The sequence below is a fragment of the Chlorocebus sabaeus genome, chromosome 10, assembly GCF_047675955.1.
Source record: "Chlorocebus sabaeus isolate Y175 chromosome 10, mChlSab1.0.hap1, whole genome shotgun sequence".
Taxonomy (NCBI): Eukaryota; Metazoa; Chordata; class Mammalia; order Primates; family Cercopithecidae; genus Chlorocebus; species Chlorocebus sabaeus.
In genome coordinates, this window is record NC_132913.1 from 46,815,093 (window position 1) to 46,837,926 (window position 22,834).

General features: G+C 39.2%; 1 protein-coding gene across 24 annotated transcripts in view; it reads right to left on the reverse strand.

The window, feature by feature from the left end:
* Positions 1–22,834, reverse strand: part of BAZ2B (bromodomain adjacent to zinc finger domain 2B) — a 409,685-nt gene that overhangs the window by 327,011 nt on the left and 59,840 nt on the right. For 20 of the 24 annotated variants that reach the window (XM_073019735.1, XM_038002062.2, XM_073019745.1 and 17 more), the window contains exons 4-5: positions 4,945–5,083; positions 2,113–2,250 (exon numbers count right to left, since the gene is read on the reverse strand). The exons of 1 other annotated variant lie outside the window; for it this stretch is intronic. The gene's annotated coding sequence lies outside the window, so the exon portion shown is untranslated. Of the gene's footprint in view, positions 1–2,112; positions 2,251–4,944; positions 5,087–22,834 lie in introns of all 24 variants that reach the window. 3 more of the 24 variants (XM_073019725.1, XM_073019727.1, XM_073019730.1) reach the window with 3 other exon arrangements.

The window sequence follows — 22,834 nt, forward strand, 5'->3', positions numbered from 1 at the left end:
GAAAACTGAAACTGGACCACTTCGTTACACCTTATACAAAAATTAACTCAAGATGGATTAAAGACTTAAATGTAAGACCTAAAACCATAAAAACCCCAGAAGAAAACCTAGGCAATACCATTCAGGACATAGGCAAGCGCAAAGACTTCATGACTAAAACACCGAAAGTAATTGCAACAAAAGCCAAAATTGAGAAATGGGATATAATTTAAAAAGAGCTTCTGCATAGCAAAAGAAACTATCATCAGAGTGAATAGGAAACATACAGAATGGGAGAAAATTTTTGCAATCTATCCATCTGACAAAGGGCTAATATCCAGAATCTACAAAGAACTTAAACAAATTTACAAGAAAAAAACAAATAACCCCATCAAAAAGTGGGGTGGGTGAAGGATATGAACAGGCACTTCTCAAAAGAACACATTTATGCAGCAAACAAACATATGAAAAAAAGCTCATCATCACTGGTCGTTAGAGAAATGCAAATCAAAACCACAATGAGCTACCACCTCATGCCAGTTGGAATGGAAATCATTAAAAAGTCAGGAAACAACAGATGGCTGGAGAGGATGTGGAGAAATAGGAATGCTTTTACACTGTTGGTGGGAGTGTAAATTAGTTCAACCATTGTGGAAGACAGTGTGGCAATTCCTCAAGGACCTAGAACTAGAAATACCATTTGACCTAGCAATCCCATTAATGCATATATACCCAAAGGATTATAAATCATTCTACCATAAAGACACATGCACACGTATGTTTATTGTGTCACTATTCACAATAGCAAAGACTTAGAACCAACCCAAATGCCCATCAATGATAGACTGGACAAAGAAAATGTGGAACACATGCAACATGGAATACTATGCGGCCACAAAAAAGGATGAATTCATGTCCTTTGCAGGGACATGGATTAAGCTGGAAACCATCATTCTCAGCAAACTAACACAAGAACAGAAAACCAAACACCGACTGATCTCACTCATAAGTGGGAGCTGAGTGGGAGATGAGAAAACATGGACACAGCGAGGGGAATATCACACAATGGGGCCTGTTGGCGGGGGTGGGGGGCTAGGGGAGCAATAGCATTAGGAGAAATACCTAATGTAGATGATGGGTTGATGAGTGCAGCAAACCACCATGGCATTTTTATACCTATGTAACAAACTTGCACATTCTGCACATGTACCCCAGAACTTATAGTATAATAAAAAATAAAATATAAAGAAATAAAAATTAAAAAGCATGAGGGACATATACAGTATGAAGCACTTTACAGTGAATTCCAGTATTTATTGTTAAGTGAAAAAAGCAAGTTGGAGAAAAACGTAGTATAGTATGTCACCATTCATCTAAATATTTACTTATTTTTTAATTGAAAGGATAAAACCTTAAAAAAAACGTGGTTACCTAAAAGGAGGAAGAGAGCAGAGTAGTAAAAATAGAAACAGTACAGTATGTGGGTATCTCATAAAACCTGTATTGTAGATGTGAATTTGGGACCATATAAAGTCATTTACATTATTATAAAACAGAAAGTAAGTTAAAAAGCAGGCCAGGTGCACTAGCTTGCATCTGTAATCCCAGTGCTTTGGGAGGCCAAGGCAGGAGGATTGCTTGAGCCCAGGAGTTCAAGGCTGCAGTGGGCTATGACCACGCCACTAAAAGCCTGGGCAACAGAGTGAGATTGCATCTCACAAAAACCAAAAAAACAAAATACAATCCCATAAAAGTGAAACCCAAATAAATAAATGAACTTACTTGTATGTGAAGTTGGTGGCATAACCATAGAGAATTATTTCAAGTGACTTTAAAACACAACAGCTAAAAACACACACACTAATTTAACAGTATATAGTATTCAAAGCAACAAGACAAAACAGCAACTGAAATTATCAGGAACCATATTCTTAGGCTGTTATTGGTGGTGTTATTGTAACATTGTTGCACACACAGTCTGAGAAAAAGCAAATGGCCAGGCCCAGTGGCTCACGGTGTGTAATCCCAACATTTTGAGAGGCCCAAGTAGAAGGATTGTTTGAGCCCAGGAGTTAGAGACCAACCTGGGCAACGTGGTGAAACCCCAACTTTAAAAACAATTTTAAATATTACCCGGGCATGGTGGTACACACTTGTAGTCCCAGGTACTCAGGAGGTTGAGGTGGAAGGACTGCTTGAGCCCAGGAGGTCAAAACTACATTGAGTCATGATTGTGCCACTGCATTCCAGCCTGGGCAACAGAGCAAGACCCTGTCAAAAAATAAATGGATAAATAAATAAAAAGAAAAGAATGAATATGCTGGTGTTTTTGGGAAATTAATTTTTGAGTTGCATAAAAACTCTGTGATGCTGAATTTAAAATGTATGTGTTAGAATGAACTCATTATATATTTTATACTTAAAAATACATATTTCTTACTTGCATACCGTAAATACCTAGAAACAGGGACCAGTGTATAGCAACAAGCACACACCCACAGTATACAGATTATGGTCTCTATACATCAACTGCCCCTAAAAAATTCCATGAAGCAATGGCTGACTCCACATTTGGGTTAAGAAATATTAAAAAATGAGTTTAGAATACCTGTCACACCAGTAAGCATGGAAATTATGAAAGATTATTGGTGTCATGTCAAAAGGACTTGGTATCCAATTTGAAGGGTCCAATATGAGGTGGCTCCCATTGGCCAAAGATGAGACAATTTGAATGTTAACAATAGGCCGGGCGCGGTGGCTCAAGCCTGTAATCCCAGCACTTTGGGAGGCCGAGACAGGCGGATCACGAGGTCAGGAGATCGAGACCATCCTGCCTAACACGGTGAAACCCCGTCTCTACTAAAAAATACAAAAACTAGCCGGGCGAGGTGGCGGGCGCCTGTAGTCCCAGCTACTCGGGAGGCTGAGGCAGGAGAATGGCGTGAACCCAGGAGGCGGAGCTTGCAGTGAGCTGAGATCCGGCCACTGCACTCCAGCCTGGGCGACAGAGCGAGACTCCGTCTCAAAAAAAAAAACAAAAAAAAAAAACAAAAAAAAACAATAACCCCAAAGTATCTGATACAATGTGATAATCACTCTAATATAAATATTCAAAGTAAAATGAGTACACAATTTACTCAGTAAGGAATGACTACTTTTTCTGGGTGGAGACAGGGGAAGGAGAATACATATTCTCAGTGTGTTAAAGAAGCCACCTGACAGTGATTAAACCATGTTTGCATCATAGGTTGTCCTCACATATTATCTTCAGCATTAAAATTCATAATAGTTTAGCCCTGCAGGACAGTTTCAAGCTATTCATGGTACTACCACACGCCATTTGGGAAAGCTCCCTGAAATCACTAAAATCGTCTTTTTTAGGGCCACGAGGAAATGTTATCTCATATCTGATTTTAAAAATTCATGACTACCTTCTCTCTTGACAGCCAGTATCTTTCAGGTTGGAAACCAGAGTTTTATATTCACTGCCTATTTATTTTCACTGTATTCTTTTTTTTTTTTTTTTTTTTTTTTAGGTAGAGTCTTACTCCGTCACCTAGGCGGGAGTGCAGTGGCATGATCTCGGCTCACTGTAACTCTGCTTCCCAGGTTTAAGCAATTCTTGTGCCTCAGCCTCCCAAGTAGCTGGAATTACAGGAACATACCACCATGTCCAGCTTATTTTTGTATATGTAGTAGAGATGAGGTTTTGGCATGTTGGCCAGTCTGGTTTTGAACTCCTGACCTCAGGTGATCCAACCACCTCGGGCTCCCAAAGTGCTGGGATTACAGGTGTGAGACACCGTGCCCAGCCATATTTTCACTGTATTCTAAAAAATACATACACAAGGACCAACATTCAATAACGAGTACAATTTTCACTATTACCTTTAATAAGAGAAGCAATATCAGAGTTCATATTTATAGACAATTATGTTCTAGGAATAGCACAGTGTGAGAATATTCTAGCGCCATTTCTTTAACTAATGTAATGGTGATCTTTCTTATTCCTTAGCTGCTGCTCTGTTAATACTGATCTCAACACATCATTTTTAGAAAACTTTTTTGACTCACAAAATAATCACAAGTCAATTTTTAAAAATCTCATCCCCTTTTTGCATGAATTTTCAATACGAAATACGAAAGGAACAAGTTGTCAAGCACTTCCCCCCCAAATGAACTACATACAGATCAAAGATTTGCTCACATCCTTCACATAGAAAATCTGCATCCAATTGTAATGGTAATTATTCATTAGCATGCACATGTTAGAATAACTGTGCTTTCATATTATATATTGTTAATATTATAATGTCCAAAAGTATCACGTGTATAAAGAGTTTTGACGAGTTGATTTTTGCCTTCAATATAGACAAAATATTATTTTGCTGCTGGTTTAATGAATTTACCAACTGTGTGGTTTTATGTCCGATTTTACTCTGAGGAGTGCAATACTGAATAACTTCCTTAGCTTTAGTTTCTTCTCCACCTTTGAAGACAAAAATACTAAAAAGCATTATTTTCTGCTTATTGTGGAAAGTGTTTACTGTTTTACCAGCAATGTTTACGGAAAATGTCACTGAGTTTTGTTTAAAAGATAGTCAATGACTTTAAAATTCCCTAACCTGAATGACTTAAAATTACTTTTTAAAATTTCTCTCTTTTTCCCTCCATATATTTAATGAAGAGACAATCCAAAGAGAGGCAAATTATCTTTGGAGAAACAAAACAAATGGCAGAAGTCACATGGCTACAAGGTGCTACAAACAGGACTTTTTCAAATAGCAAAGAAAAATGGCCATACCATGAGCAGTTTAGTGTGGCTACAGTCGAGGAATAGAAAGAAGACATGTCCGCTGGAATTGTGTGGCAACTTTAACATGCAGCTTTGGGTAGAGGAATGGGATTCAGTTGTATGAGATTTTCTGGGAGGTTTACCCTATCTACTCAGGAAAGGGAACATACCTTGTTCTCACTGAGAGATAATCCTTGGAATTTAGATCATTCCCTCAATTCAAGAGTCCTGAAGCTTCTGCTTCTGCCAATAAATCAGTATTAATTCTTCACTTTTCAGCTTTTAGTCATCTCTTCTCAGCAGCTGTTTCTACTTTCACAGAGTAACAGAAAGAAAAATGTAAAAAAAAAAAAAAAAAAGACCCCAAAACAAAAACTCCATGAATCTATTCCTCTACTATTTTAGGTATATTAATGATGTTTCTCAAGGTCACGGTTTTTTGAGAGCAGATGTGGCGCTGGGCGCCATACTATGCTTCAGGAAATTTTCTATTTCTTTCCTCGGCTATCATCTTTTGAAATGTATGATGAAATTCTATCCTGTTTGTTATTTCTGGTTGCTGCTGGTGAATAATTTGTTTCTTCTTTTTTTTCTTGTCTGGTTCTGCTATTCTACCCTTCCCCTTTTTAACATTGTTATAGTGCATATTTTTAGGTATCATAGGAGGACATTTCTGTAGCTTCTTTTTACCAGCTTTAAAAAGGAGTCTCTTCTCCTAATTGAAAAGATGCTTAATTGAAACCATGTGAATATCTAAAGCATTGTTTAGATAATAATACAAATGGCAAAGCTGATAATCAAGAGGTATCTTACTCTTTAAAACATAAAGTCCCTGGCAACATAGGGAGACCCTGTTTCTATAAAAAATTTTTAAAATAGCCAGGTGTGGTGGCACATGCCTGCAGTCTCAGATACTAGGGAGGCTGAAGTGGGAGGATTGCTTAAGCCTGGGAGGTCAAGGCAGCAGTGAACCATGTTCATACCACTGCACTCCAGCCTAGGTGACAGAACAAGACTCCATCTCAAACAAAATAAAACAAAACAAATACAAAAACATAACGTGGGTAACGGGGCAGAGCATGGTGGCAGAATAGAAGCCTACACTGCTCAACCCCCAAATGGAACACCAAATTTTAATAACTATCTGCACACAGAAAATCACCATCACAAAACCAAAAGTAAGGTGAGCAATCACAGTACCTGGCTTTAACTTCATATTCCTGAAAGAAGCATTGAGGAGGCCAGGAGAGATGGTCTTAAATTGCCACTGCCTCCCTGCTCCCACCTCCTGACTGTAGTTGTGCTGCATGGAGAGAAACTCTCACCACTGTGGGGAGGGAGAATGCAGCTCCTGGGAGACTTACGCTAAACTCAGTGATGCCCTGTCATAGCAGAGAACAAAGCTGTGCTGGGCTTAGCTGGCACCTGTGCATGGAGGGGGCTTTTGGACTACAGCATTTGGATCAGAACTAGACAGAGGGAAATCACTCATCGCGGTGGTCAGCACTTGAGTTTCTCGACAAGCCTCACCACTGTGGGCTGAAGTGCTCTGGGGTCCTAGGCAAACTTGAAAGACAGTCTAGGACACAAGGACTGCAATTCCTAGGCAAATCCTAATGCTAGGCTGGGCTTAGAGCCGGTGAACTATGGTGGCATGTGACCTAGGAAGATACTAGTTGAGGTGGCTATAGGAGTGCTTATGCCATCCCTCTCCCAATCCAGGCAGTCCAGCTTATAGTAATGAAAGAGACCTCCCTCCTTTTGCTTAAGGAGAGCTAAGAGTAATAGAGAGGACTTGGTCTTGCATATTGGAAACCAGCTCAATCACAATAGGATAGGGCACTGGGCAGAGTTGTGAGGCCCCCACTCCAGGCACCAGCTTCCAGATGACATTTTTAGACATACAAAAGGAAATCCACTACCTTCAAGGGAAGGACCCAGTCCTGGGAAGATTCATCACCTGCTGACTAAAGAGGCATTGGGCCCTGAATAACCAGCAGCAATACCTGGGGAGTACACACTGGGCCTCGGGCTCTGAGATGTACTGGCTTCAGGTGGGACCCAGCACATTCCCAGCTGTGGTGGCTATGGTGGCAGACTCCTTCTGTTTGAGAAAAGTAGAGGAAAAAGTAAAGAGGACTTTGTCTTGTAATCTTAGGTACCAGCTTGTACACAGTGGGGTAGAGCAACAAGCAGGCTCTACGGGTCCCTATGTCCAGGCCTAGGCTCTTGAAAAGCATTTCTGGACTTGCCCAGGGCCAGAGGGGAGCCCACTGTCCTGAGGGTGAGTCCCAGGCCTGGCAGCATTCACCACAAGCTGATAAAAGAGTCCTTGGGCTTGAACTGAACATCAGCTGTGGCCTGGCAGAACCCGCCAAGGACTGGTGTTGGTGCTGGCCACAAGGAGAAGCTCCTCTGCCTGTGGAAAGGAGAGGAAACACTGGGGAAGGCTTCTATATTGTGGTTTGAGTGCTAGCTTAGCCACAGTAAAATAAAACATCAGGTAAATTGCTAAGGGTTTTTATTTTTATTTTTTTAGAGACCCTCTGTCACCTAGGCTGGAGTGCAGTGGCATGAACACAGCTCACTGCAGCCTCAACCTCCCAGGCTCAAGCAATCCTCCCACCTCAGCCTCTCAAGTAGCTGGGACTACAGGTGCCCACTACCATGCCAGAGGAATTTTTTTTCTATTTTTCTGTAGAGACAGGGTTTCACCATGTTGCCTACACTGGTCTTGAACTTGTGAGCTCAAGCAGTATATCTACCTCAGCCTCCCAAATTGTTAGGATTACATGTGTGACCCACCACACCTGACTGTAAATTTCTAAAGTTTTTGACTCCAATCCCTGGCTCCCAGACAGCATCTCCGGGAACCTGGAGGAACTCACCACCCTGAAGGAAAGCTCCTTGGGCAAGGCCCATTGCTGTGCTGGCTTTAGGTCTGACCCACTGCAGTAAGAGTAGTGGTGGCTACAAGGGAACTTGCATCACCATACCCTCAGTTCCAGGTGACTCAGCACACACAGAGAGAGACTCTGTTTGTTTGGAAGAAAGTAAGAAAAAAGAACAATTCTCTGTGTGGTAATCCAGAGAATTCTGGCTCTTATCTACGACCACCAAGGTGATACCTTAGGCATGAGTCCACAAAAACCACAGCATTATTGGGCTTGAGGCCCAAGTCCCTTTGAATACCTAGAAAGACTTCTCAAGAACAACAGGCACAAACAAGCCCAGACTGTGGAGACTACAATAAATACCTAACTCTTCAATGTCCAGACATTGATGAACATCTATAAGCATCAACATCATCTAGGAAAACATGACCTCACCAAGTGAACTAAATAGGAACAATCCTGGAAAAAAAGAGATATATGACCTTTCAGACAATAAATTCAGAATAACTGTTGTGAGGAAACTTCAAAAAAATTCAAGATAACACAGAGTAGGCATTCAGAATTCTATCAGATAAGTTTAACGGAGAAATTGAAATAATTTAAAAGAATCAAGCAGAAATTCTAGAGTTGAAAATGCAATTGACATGCTGAAGAATGCATCAGAGCTTTTTAATAACAGACTTGATTAAGCAGAAAAAAAATGAGTGAGCTTGAAGACAAGTTATTTATTTATTTATTTATTTATTTATTTTTTTGAGAAGGGGTCTCGCTTTGTCACCCGGGCTGGAATGCAGTGGCCGGATCTCAGCTCACTGCAAGCTCTGCCTCCCGGGTTTACGCCATTCTCCTGCCTCAGCCTCCCGAGTAGCTGGGACTACAGGTGCCCGCCACCTCGCCCGGCTAGTTTTTTTGTATTTTTTTTAGTAGAGACAGGGTTTCACCGTGTTAGCCAGGATGGTCTCGATCTCCTGACCTCGTGATCTGCCCGTCTCGGCCTCCCAAAGTGCTGGGATTACAGGCTTGAGCCACCGTGCCCGGCCTAGACGAGTTATTTAAAAATACAAAATCAGAGGAGACAAAAGAAAAAAAATAAAAATACAATGAGGTATGCCTACAAAATCTAGAAAATAGCATCAAAAGGGCAAATCTAAGAGTTACTGGCCTTAAAGAGGAGGTAGAGAAAGAGATAGGGGTAGAAACTTTATTCATAGGGATATCAAAAAAATTTCCAAACTTAAAGACATCAACATTCAAGTACAAGAAGGTTACAGAACACCAAGCAGATTTAATCCAAAGAAGACTATCTCAAGAAATTTAGTAATCAAACTCCCAAAGGTCAAGAATAAATAAAAGATTCTAAAAGCAGCAAGATAAAAAAGATAAACAGCATACAATGGAGCTCCAATATGTCTGGCAGCAGACTTTTCAATGGAAACTTATAGGCCAGGAGAGAGTAGCATAACATATTTAAAGTGCTGGGAAAACACACACACACACACACACACACACACACACACACACACACACACACACACACAAAGCAAAAAAACACTTTTACCCTAGCATACTATATCCAGCAAAAATATTCTTCAAATCAAGAAGGACAAATAAAGATGTTCCCAGACAAACAAAAGCTGAGGGCTTTCAAGACCAGACTTGTCCTACAAGAAATCTTAAAGGGATTTCCTCAATCTGAAAGAAATGGACATTACTAAGCAAGAAGAAATCGTCTGAAGTTAAAAAACACTGGTAATGGTAAGCACATTTAAAAAACCCAGGATAGTATAACACTGTAATTGTGGTATGTAAATTACTCTTAAGTAGAAAGACTAAATGATAAACCAGTCAAAAATAATAACTACAAGAACGTTTCTAGACATAGACAGTTACAATGAAACAAGGAGAAACCATAAAAAGTTAAAAAGCAGGGAGATGAACTTAAAGTATATTGTTTTTATTAGTTCTCTCTCTCGTATTTGTTTATGCAAGCAGTGTTAAATTGTCATCAGTTTAAAATAGTGGGTTGTAAGGTAGTATTTGCAAGTTTCATAGTACTCTAAAATAAAAAAACATACAATGGATGCACACAAAATAAAAATAAATTAAATCGTACCACTAGAAAAAAATCAAATTAACTAAAAGGAAGACAGGAAGGAAGGAGAGAAGGAGGAGAAGACCACAAAACAAATAAACAAACAAACCAGAAAACAAGTAGCAAAGTGGTAGGAGTTAGTCCCTACTTATCAATAATAACACAAATATAAATAGACTAAACTCTCCAATCAAAAGACACAGAGTAGGTGAATGGATTAAAAAAAATAAGACCCAGTGATTTGTTGCCTATAGGAAACACACTTCACCCATAAAGATACACATAGACTGAAAATAAAGGGATGGAAAAACACATTCATTTGGTGCCAATGGAAACCAAAAAAAGCAGGAATAGCTATATTGACATAGACTATCGGGGGAACCCACCCCCGATAGTTAACGTGGGTTCTTTTCTATTTCCCTAAGCATCTCGGCTGGTTTGAGAAACAAAAGGAAAGAGAACAAAAGAGAGAAATTTTAAAGCTGGGTGTCCGGGGGAGACATCATATATCGGCAAGTTCCATGATGCTCTCTGAGCCGTAAAACCAGCAAGTTTTTATTAGTGATTTTCAAAACAGGAGGGAGTGCACGAATAGGGTGTGGATCACAGAGCTCACATGATTCACAAGGTAATAGAATATCACAAAGCAAGTGGAGGCAGGGCAAGATCACAGGACCACAGGATGGAGTGAAATTAAAATTGCTAATGAAGTTTCCGGCATGCATTATCATTGATAACATCTTATCAGGAGACAGGGTTTGAGAGCAGACAACCTGTCTGACCAAATTTTATTAGGTGGGAATTTCCTCATCCTAATAAGCCTGGGAGCACTACAAGAGACCGGGGCTTATTTCATCCCTTTGGCTTTGACGGTAAAAGACAGCCGCCTCCAAAGAGGCTGTTCATAGACCTACCCTCAGGGCACATTCTCTTTCTCAGGGATGTTCCTTGCTGAGAAAAAGAATTCAGCAATATTTCTCCTATTTGCTTTTGAAAGAAGAGAAATACGGCTCCCTTCCATCCAGCTCACCGGCAGTCAGAGTTTAAAGTCTTATTTCCCTTGTTCCCTGAACATTGCTGTTATCCTGTTCTTTTTTCAAGGTGCCCAGATTTCATATTGTTCAAACACACATGTTCTACAAACAATTTGTGCAGTTAACGCAATCATTACAGGGTCCTGAGGCAACATATATCCTCCTCAGCTTACAAAGATGATGGGATTAAGAGATTAAAGAAAAGACAGGCATAGGAAATCACAAGGGAATTGATTGGGGAAGTGATAAGTGTCCATGAAATCTTCACAATTTATGTTCAGAGATTGCAGTAAAGACGGGTGTAAGAAATTATAAAAATATTAATTTGGGGAACTAATAAATGTCCATGAAATCTTCATAATTTATGTTCTCCTGCCATGGCTTCAGCCGGTCCCTCCGTTCGGGGTCCCTGATTTCCCCGCAACAATAGACAAAATAGATTAACAAAAACTGTAAGAAGAGATACAGAAGTTCATTACATAATCAGAAAGGTTCATTCAGCAAAGGATATAATAATTCTAAATACATATATACCCAACAATGGAGCAGCCAGATATATAAAGCAAATATTAGAACTAAAGGGAGAGAGAAATTCCAATACAATAATAGTGAATTCAAAATCCCACTTTCAGCATTGGACAGATCTCCCAGACATAAGATCAACAAAGAAACATCAGACTTAATCTGCTATACAGAAAAAAATGGGCCTCATGGCTATTTACAGAACATTTCATGCAATAGCTGCAGAATATACATTCTTCTTCTTGGCATATGAATCATTCTCAAGGATAGACCATAAATTAGGTCACAAAACAAATCTTAAAATATTAAAAAAAGAAATCTGAAATAATATCAAATACATTCTCTAACCACATGGAATAAAACCAGAACTCCATAATGAGAGGAATTTTGGAAACTATACAAACACATGAAAATCAAACAATATGCTCTTGAAAGGCCAGTGTGTCAATGAAAAATTAAGTAGGAAATCGAAAGCTTTCTTGAAACAAATAATGGAAACACAACATATCAAAACCTATGCAATACAGTTAAGGCAGTTGTAAGAAGGAAATTTATGGCTGTAAGTACCTACATCAAAAAGAAGAAAAACTTCAAATAAATAACCTAATGATGCATTTTAAAGAACTGGAAAAGCTCAGCATCATAAGACAGGATGAAATAATTAAAAAAAAAAAAAAGAACTAGAAAAGCAATAACAAATCAAATCCAAGATTAGTAGAAGAAAAGAAATAATAAAGCTCAGAGAAGAAATAAATGAAACAGAAATGAAGAAAATACAAAAAAATTAGCAAAACAAAAACATTGTTTTTTGAAAAAAATAAAATTGACAAACCTTTAGACAAAGGAAAAAAAAACCAAATAAATAAAATCAGAGACGAAAAAGGAGACATTACAACTGATATTGCAGAAATTCAAAGGATCATAAGTGTCTCCCAGGAGCAACTATATGCCAATAAATTGGAAAATTTAGAAGAAATGATTTATAGCCACACTGTCTTCCACAATGGTTGAACTAATTTACACTCCCACTAACAGTATAAAAGCATTCCTTTTTCTCCACAACCTCACCAGCATCTGTTATTTTTTGACTTTTTAATAATAGCCAGTCTGACTGGTGTTAGATAGTATCTCATTGTGGTTTTGATTTGCATTTGTCTAATTACCTGTGATGTTAAGCTTTTTTCCACATGATTGTGGGGCACATGTATGTCTTCTTTTGAAAAGTGTGTGTTCATGTCCTTTGCCCACTTTTTAGTGGGGTTTCTTTTTCTTGTAAATTTGTTTAATTTCCTTATAGACACTGCATCTTAGACTTTGTTAGATGCATAGTTGTCAAAAATGTTCTCTCATTCTGTAGGCAGTCTGTTTACTCTGTTGATAGTTGTTTTTGCTATGCAGAAGCTCTTCAGTTTAATTAAATGCCATTTGTCAATGTTTGCTTTTGTTGCAATTGCTTTTGGAGTCTGGTCATGAAATCTTTTCCTGTGCCTATCTCCTGAATAGTATTGCCCAGGTTGTTTTCCAGGGTTTTTATAGTTTTGGATTTTACATTTAATTCTTTAATCCATCTGGGGTGATTTTTGTATGTGGTGTAAGGAAGGGGTCCAGTTTCAATCTTCTACATATGGCTAGCCAGTCATCCCAACATTGTTCTTATTTTGAAATGATAAACATACCTTAGTTATCTCTCAAATAAAATATTATTTTCATATTTTTCCTTTTTTCTCCTCTGCTCACAAGGTAAACTCAGTATCACAATGTCTGCACATTAAGGTACATATTGCCTCTAATATAGACATAAATAATTCTATCAGTGAAGTATTAATCTACTCAGAATCTTTCCTTGTATCATTCAATTCCCTTTTATCTAATTCTGAAATTTTTCTTTTTTTTTTTTAGACAGAGTCTCGCTCTCTCGCCCAAGCTGGAGTACAGTGGCCTGATCTCGGCTCATTGGAACCTCTGCCTCCCAGGTTCAAGTGATTCTCCTGCCTCAGCCTCCTGAGTAGCTGGGACTACAGGCACCCACCACCATACCCAGCTAATTTTTTGTATTTTTAGTAGAGAAGGTGTTTCACTGTGTTAGCCAGGATGGTCTCAATCTCCTGACCTCCTGATCCATCCTCCTTGGCCTCCTAAAGTGCTGGGATTACATGCCTGAGCCACTATGCCCAGCCTAATTCTGAAATTTTTCTATTTTAGTTAGCATTTTCTGCTCAAGTTCTATTAAGATCAACCTTGTGATTTCCTACGCCTGTCTTTACCTCTTTAACTTTATAGCAGAAATTGAAAATGTGGATTTTCTTCTACTTAATTTTCAGTGTTATACACATTGAATTTTGATGAGAATGTTTTTCTTGTTCTACAGTATGTTTTCCATAGATTGATTGTTTTCTATTTTTTCTTTTCTTTTTTTTTTTTTTTGTTTTGAGACAGAGTCTTGCTCTGTCGCCCAGGCTGGAGTGCAGTGGCCGGATCTCAGCTCACTGCAAGCTCCACCTCCCGGGTTTACGTCATTCTCCTGCCTCAGCCTTTCGAGTAGCTGGGACTACAGGCGCCTGCCACCTCGCCCGGCTAGTTTTTTGTATGTTTTAGTAGAGACGGGGTTTCACCGGGTTAGCCAGGATGGTCTCGATCTCCTGAACTTGTGATCCGCCCGTCTCGGCCTCCCAAAGTGCTGGGATTACAGGCTTGAGCCACCGTGCCTGGCCTTTTCTTTTGAGACAAAGTCTCACCCTTTTGCCTAGGCTGGAGTGCAATGGCACAATCTTGGCTCACTGCAACCTCTGCCTCCTGGGTTCAAGTGATTCTCCTGTCTCAGCCTTTCAAGTAGCTGGGATTACAGGTGCCAGCCACCACACCTGGCTAATTTTTGTAGTTTTAGTACAGACGGGGTTTCATCATGTTGGCCGGGCTGGTCTCGAACCACTGGCCCTGAGGTGATCCACCTGCTTCGGCCTCCCAAAGTGCTGGGATTATAGGTGTGAGCCATTGTGCCCAGCCAAAACATTCTTAATAATTAATGGGGGAAATTATAATCGTCCTGTGACCTTTACTAATTTTTGGCAAAACATGGAAAACTTTCCTAATGTAGGAATAAATTACAGAAAAATGAAAAAAGATTACAATATTTATCTTGTATGAAATAATTTAAAACATTAAAAAATGAGGTTAAAATGTTTTATCTTTGTTAAAACCCTATCAAGAGTAGGATGAACAGTGCTTTCCTTCTTCTCCTATAAATTAACATAGGGAATGTTCACCTTTTCTATGCCTTGGTGAATTTCATACTCCTTTCTAAGTATGGATCACGTTCCATCATTTTATCCTTTGTGTTTCCAATATTATCAAGTATCTCATGAGTTATCTTGAAACTTTTTTGCTGTATCACTTTCCTTGGGACATCTTAGTACTTTTCCTCACAATCACTTTCCTCATTTATGTTGATAACTTCACCAATACTAAGTTCCTGACTTAATATCTAGAATCTTTGAATGACAGCAATGTCAACATTTTCATATCAGCTATTTTTTTCTATAACTCAATTTATGATAGACTTGAATATCACTAATGGCATTATCACATTTTACTTGTTTGCTTCACTTTCATTGTTGTAAGTATATTTGTCTGCTTGGGTTGCCACAACAAAATACAATACACTGGGTGGTTTAACCCACAAAATTTTTTTCTTATAGTTCTGAAAGCTGGTTAAGTCCAAGATCAAGGTGATGGTAAGGCTGGTTTCATTCTGAAGCCTCTTCTCTTGGCTTATATGCAGCCACCATCTTGCTCTTTCCTAACATGGCAGAGGGAGAAAGTGAGCTCTCTATCATCTCTCCTTATAAAAACACTAATCCTATCAGATCAAGCCTCATTCTTACAATCTCACTTACCGTACAGGCTCAATTTCCAAAAACAGCCACATTGGAGTTTAGAGCTTCAACATATGAATTTTCAGAGGATCTAAATATTTAGCCTAACATTCCATCCTTGGTCCCCCGTAATTCATATCCTTCTCATATGCAAAATACATGCCTTAAAAGTCTTAACTTGGGCCGGGCGCAGTGGCTCACACCTGTAATCCCAACACTTTGGAAGGCAGGGCGGGCGGATCGCGAGGTCAGCAGATTGAGAACATCCTGGTTAACACGGTGAAATCCTGTCTCTATTAAAAATACAAAAAATTAGCCAGGTGTGGCAGGTGTGGTGGCAGGCGCCTTTAGTCCCATCTACTCGGGAGGCTGAGGCAGGAGAATGGTGTGCACCCAGGAGGTGGAGCCTGCAGTGAGCTGAGATCACGCCACTGCACTCCAGCCTAGGAGACAGAGCCAGACTCTGTCTCAACAACAACAACAACAACAACAACAACAAGTTTTAACTTGGCTGGTGCGGTGGCTCATGCCTGTAACCCCAGCACTTTGGGAGTCCAAGGTAGGTGGATGACTTGAGGTTAGGAGTTCGAGACCAGCCAGGCCAACATGGTGAAACACCATCTCTACTAAAAATACAAAAAATTACCCAATTATCCAGGTGTGGTGGCAGGCACCTGTTATCCCAGCTACTCAGGAGGCTGAGGCAAAAGAATCGCTTGAACCCAGGAGGCAGAGGGTGCAGTGAGTGGAGAATGCATCATTGCACTCCAGCCTGGGCAACAAGAGTGAAACTCCATCACAAAAAAAAAAAAAAAAAAAAAAAAAAAAAAAAAAAAAAAAAGGTCTTAATTCATTCAAGCATCAACTCAAACATCTAAAGCCCAAGTCTCATTTAAATATTATCTAACCTGGGTGCAGTGACTCTCACATGTATTACTAGCTACACAGGAGGCTGCGACAGGAGGCTCTCTTGACCCCAGGAGGTAGAGGCTGCAGTTAGCTATGATTATGCCACTGTACTCCAGGGTGGGTGACAGAGCAAGACCACATCTCTTTTAATAAAGGATTAAATAAGCATCATCTAAATCAGATATGGGTGAGACTCAAGGTACTATTCATCTTGAGGAAAAATTCTTCTCTAGCTGTGAACTTGTAAAACCAGATAAGCTATATGCTTTAAAAATACAACGGTGGGCTATGCATAGGATAGACATTCCCATTCCAAAAGGGAGAAGTAGGGAAGAAGAATGTGATGGCAGGTCCCCAGCAACTCTAAAACCTAGTAAAAAAAAACTTCACTAGATCTTAAGGCTGGAGATGAGTGTGTTTGGCTTGATATCCCACCTTCCAGGCCTACTGGGATGGTAATATCATGCCAACAGCTGTTTGGTCTGATCCTACATGCACCTGTGGCTGTCTATGAGAGCATTACCCTCTGAAACCAACTAAGAAGCTGTCTTACACCCTTAGGCTACTGCTGGTAGTAGCAGTACTCATGATTTCTGAATCACCTTTGGTGTTACTCTTCCCTTTCTTTGAGAATAGTGCACATTTGCAGCTGAACAGCTCTACGTTCCTGCCTGGTAGAATTCAAGAAGTCCGAACGCCTTCCTTCATTCTGTCTTGCCTTCCTCTGTCCTCAGTTCAAACTGGCAGTGTCTTTGTTGTTATAATTGCATTTCTATTCCTAGCTTCTTCTGAGATTGACGATTACACCCAGGAGGTACACCCACGATTTCTTTATCAAGTGGTTCTTCAGCCATACCACCCTTCATGTTCTCTTCAGAACAAGTTTTGTGCAGTATGGATAGGCTAAGAATTTTCCCAATCTCCATGTTCTGATAACTTTTTCTTTAATAATTCCTTCTTCATTTCTTGCCTCTCATGTTTTACTATAAGTAGTAAGGAGAATCTATGCTGCATTTTCAACACTTGGCTTTAAAACTCACCTCTGGGCCAGGCACAGTGGCTCACACATGTAATCCCTGCATTTTGAGAGCCCAAGGCAGGTAGATTGCTTGAGCCCAGGAGTTCCAGACCTGGGCAACATGGTGAAACCTTGTCTCTACAAATAATAAAATTAGCTGGGCATGGTGGCATGCGCCTATAGTCTCAGCTACTCAGGAAGCTGAGGTGTGAGGATCACTTGGGCCTGGGAGGTAACTGTTGCAGTGAGCTATGATCGTGCCATTGTACTCCATCCAGGCCAGGTGACAGAGAGAGCCCTGTCTCTAAAACACAGTTTTTTAAAAAATCACTTCTGCTAAATACCCAATTTCATTGCTTAAAATAATGGTCCCTAACCTTTTTGGCACCAGGGACCAGTTTCGTGGAAGACAATTTTACCACAGATGGAGCGAGGTGGGAGGGTGTCATGGTTTCAGGATGAACCTGTTCCACCTCAGATCATCAGGCATTAGTTAGATTCTCCTAAGGAGTGTGCAACCTAGATCCCTCCAATGCACAGTTCACAATAGGGTGCACACTCATCTGAGAATCTAATGCCACTGCTGATCTGACAGGAGGTGGAGCTCGGGTGGTAATGCTCACTCAACTGCTGCTTACCTCCTGCTTATGTGGCCCGGTTCCTAATAGGCCATGGACTTATACCAATCTGCAGCCCAGGGGTTGGGGACCCCTGGCTTAAAAATTCTACTTGCTGCAAAATACTAGAACATAATTCAAACAATATTTTTGCCCCTTTATAACAAGGATTGCCACCTGTTCCTCTTTTATACCTGAGAGCTTACCAGAATGGTCTTTAACATATATATTTCTACCATTCTAACATTCTGCTCATGATTATTTATGTGTTCTCTTAAAGATAGAAGCTTTCTCTCCTGCTCTGCTGTTTTCCTTCTGAGCCCTTACACAATCATTCATTAAACATATATATTTCTAGGATGCATCTCAAAACTTCCAGCTTACCCAGTTCCACTTACTGGGTACTTGGTACTACACTTAGCGAGTTCCAAAGCCACTTCCACATTTTAGGTTATTTGTTACAGGAGAACCCCACATCTTGGATCCAAAATCTGTATTAGTCAGGATTCTCCAGAGAAACAAAACCAAAAGAATGTATGTATAAAGATATTTATTGTAAGGAATTCACTCATACAATTATGTATTAGTACCAAGGCCTACAGTCAGCAAATTGGAAATCCAGGAGAGACAATGGTTTAAGTCTGAAAGCTGGCAGACTCAAGACCCAAGAAGAACCAATGCTTCAGTTCAAGTCTGAAGGCAGGAAAAGTCCAGTTTCCTAGCTCAATAGTTAGGCAGGAGGTGTTTCCTGTTACTCACAGTAGGATCAATGTTTTTGTTCTATTCAGGCTTTCAATTGATTCACATCCACATTAGGGAGAACAATCTCCTTTACTCAGTCTACTGATTCAAATGTACATTTCATATAAAAACACTCCCAGAGACACACTCAGAATAATGACTGACCAAATAAATACCTGAGCACCCCATGGCCCAGATTAATTGATACATAAAATTAACCATCACAGCCAATTCCCTTGATTATTCATTTTGGTAAAACGTCATGTAGATTTATCACTGTGAGACAAGAAGACAACACAACTACATGCTTTGCTGTCTGTGCATGAATTGAACAACGACCAATAATATTAAAAAATCACCACCAGATGACGTTGAAAAAGTAATGTGACAGGCCACTGATCATGCCAGACATCTGTTATTTATAATGATTTGTGGACTGAAGAGCTAGCAGTAAACAATTTACTTTATGCAATTATTCATAATAAATATTCTGTGGTAAATTTAAAGGTTTTTAGGGGATGGATGAGATTTAACTAAAGTATGATGACTGAAATTTGTGCATACTGGAACCATGCAAAGTGAGAACTTACTGTAATTTGCATATAACAAATTGCATATACTTAAAATGCATAATTAGATCATTTTGTCACACATATATAGTCGTGGAAACCTTAACATAGTAAAGATTATGGATATATCCTTTACTTCTGAAGTTTCCTCTTACCTTCCCCCACTATTTATTTATTTGTTTGTTTGTTTATTTCTTTTTTGAGAAAGAGTCTCACTCTGTCATCCAGGCTAGAGTGCAGTGGCATGATCTTGGTTCGCTGCAACCTCCACCTCCCAGGTTCAAGTCATTCTCCTGCCTCAGCCTCCCAAGTAGATGGGGTTACAGGCACATGCCACCATGCCCACCTAATTTTTGTTTTTTTAGTAGAGATGGGGTTTCAGCATGTCGCTTAGGTTGGTCTTGAACTCCTGACCTCAACTAATCCACCTGCCTTGGCCTCCCAAAGTGCTGGGATTACAGGCGTGAGCCACCGTGTTCAGCCCCTCTTGCTCCTTTATAATGCTTCCTCTCATTCTTCCATGTTACCCAACTCCATGGATCCCATGCAATGACTGATTTGCTTTCAATCACAATAGATTGCTTTGCATTTCGGGAAGTTCATATAAATAAGATCATATACTATGTATTCTTTTTTGTCTGGCTTCTTCCATTCAGTATAATTATTTTTGGATTCACCCAGTTTGCATGTTTAAATTGTTCGTTCTCTTTTATTGCTAACTTGTATTTCATTATACAGATACCAGATTTTATTTACCTACACTCTTGGGTTAACATTTAGATTTTTTTCTACCTTTTAGCTATTATAAATCATGTTGTTATGAACGTTTATATAAGAAACTCTATGCGGACTTATATCATTACATTTCCTGGGTATATACTAAGGAGTGGAATAGCTGGATCATATGGTAGGTATGTATTTAATTTTTTTAAAAACTGCCAAATTGTTTACCAAAGTGGCTATAACATTTTACATTCCCACCAACAGTGAATAAGTACTCCACATATCCCACATCCCTAGCCAAAATGAGGGGGTAGTCTGTGTTTTAAAATTGTAGTCATTCTAATAGGTGTGTGGTATTATCTGATTGTGGTGTTAATTTGCATTTCTCTAATTACTAATGATGTTGAGCATTTTTATATGCTTATTTGCCATCCTTTTACCTTTTTGGGTGAAATGTCTGTTCAACTTATTGGCCATTTAAAAAATTGTGTTACATGTTTTCTTATTATTGAGCTTTGAGAGTTCTTTATACATTTTGGATACAAAGCCTATACAGCTCACCATAATGTAGGATCAGGGGAGCCCTGAGCTTGTTTTCCTGCAACTAGATGGTCCCATCTGGGGGTGATGGGAGACGCTGACAGATCATCAGGCATTAGATTCTCATAAGGAGTACACAACCTAGATCCCTCACATGCACAGTTCACAATAGGGTTTGTGTTCCTATGAGAATCTAATGCCGCCACTGATGTGACAGGAGGTGGAGCTCAGGCGGTACTATGAGTGTTGGGGAGTGGCTGTAAATACAGATGAAGCTTCTCTTGCCCACCACTCACCTCCTGCTGTGCGGCCCAGTTCCTAACAGGCCACAGACCAGGACTGGTACCAGTCCATGGCCCAGGGATTGGGGACCCCTGCTATAGGTCATGTGTCTTTTTTTTCCTCAAGCTGCTTTCAAGATTTTCTCTTATTACTATTTTTGAACAATTTGATGGTGACCTACATTGATGTAGTTTTCTTCATGTTTCTTGGTTTTTGGTTTGAGTTTCTTCTGTCTCTGGGTTTAAAGCTATCATCAAATTTGGAAAAACTCAGCCATGATTTCTTCAAGTATTTTTTTCTGCCTTCCTTTCCTTAAAGGGGTCCCATTACAAATATATTATGCTATATTTATAGTTGAATACGAGTGATGCACAACTGTTATTTATGAAGGTGTCCCACAGCTTAGTGATGTTCTATTCATTTTTTAATAATTAATTTTTCTCTTTATGCCTTCCTTTGAATGTTTTCCATTGTAATTTCTTCAACTTCACCAATCTTTTCTTCTACAAGATATGACCTCTAGTTAATCCCATCTCTTGTGTTTTCCATGTCAGACATTATAGTTATCAGCACTAGAAGTTTGTTTTGGATTTGTTCTATATCATTCATTTTTTTACTTAACATGTTTGATCTTTTCTCCAGCTTTATCTTACATACAGAATACAGTTATAAGAAGTTTTGGTATCCTTATCTGTCAATTTCACAATTTTAGTTTTTTGTTTTTTGTTTTTTTGGTTGTTTCCATGCCTGCTAGTTTTTTTACTGGGTGTCATATATTGTGAATTTTACCTTGTGAGGTGTTGAACATGTTTGTATTACTATAAAGATTCCTGGGCTTTTTTTCTGGGTTGCAGTTAAATTGGAAATGATTTAATCCTTTCAGGTCTTGCTTTTAAGATTTGTCAGACAGAACCACGGGAGCATTTAAGTTTAGGGCTAAGGATTCCACACTATTGATGCAAGATCTTTTAAAACACTGTACCCAATGCCCCACAAATTGTGAGGCTTTCTAGTCTGGTAGGTGGCAAAAGGCACTATTCCTATTCCTGTGAGAACTGCGTACACTCTTCTCTCTTCTAAACCTTTTCAGTGGTTCTTTCCCTAACCTTGGGTAGCTCCCTCATATTCATACACTGATTAGTACTCTACTGCAAACATGACAAGGATCTTCTGCAAATCTCTGGAGTTCTTGTAGTGACTCTCACCACTTCAGTACTGCACCCTGTGATATCTAGCAACCTTGGTCTCTACAGACTATCATCAATGTCTCTTCAAGTCACGAGTTTCTGAGTGCTACCTCTGTTCCCCTTTTCTGTGACAGAGCCTGGAGAGTCTCTCACAGCAGTAAGCTGAGACAATAATAGGGCCAACCTTGTTTGATTAATGTCTCTCAGCAAACAATGTCCTTTGTTGCCCAATGCCCAATGTCTTAAAAACCCCTTGTTTCACATTTTCCTATTCTTTATTTCAGGTAGTAGGTTAAATTTTGTCCAGTTACACCATCTCATCTAGAAATATAAGATCCTTTTTGTGTATTTTTAATTTAATTGATAAAAATTCCTTTTATTAACTAGCCTTAAAATTCCTTTAAAAAATTGTGATTATAATCCCCAGCACAAAATGTTATCAAGGTACTTTCTTTCCTCACTTATGTGGGAAATCATATATCCAAGAATTGCAATGCACTTATTTTACCATTACTCTTACATTGTGAATATAGAAAAAAATAGAAATGGGTTGGTACAGTATTATGGCCATTTCAAAAATGAGTAGTGGGATGGCTATAGAGCCTTCTGATTATTACAAACCTCATTCCAATCAAGGGGAGTTAATAGTAGGGGATAAAGTTTATCTCTTTTTCAAGGACCAGAACTGATTTTATTTTATGAGGAAAAGTATGTGATTTATGTGTTTTCTCATTCCAGCTCTCTCCTTAGTGTTAGTGAAAAAACCTTGTACATTCTCATAACCACTTTTCTGCCAATCGTAATCTTTGGCAGTAGTGTAGGTTTTCATTTATTATGTTTTCAAGAGTACATTCGTGGGGTCAGCTATGTCAGGATTGGCAGGAAGATATCATTTTTTGAGGTTTTAAAACATTATTGAAATATAATTCATTTACCATAAAACTTACACCTTTAAAAGATATAATTTAGTGGTTTTTAGTCACAAATCTGTACAACCATCACTACAGATTTTCATCACCCACAAAAGATACACCACACCCATTACCCATCACTACTGACT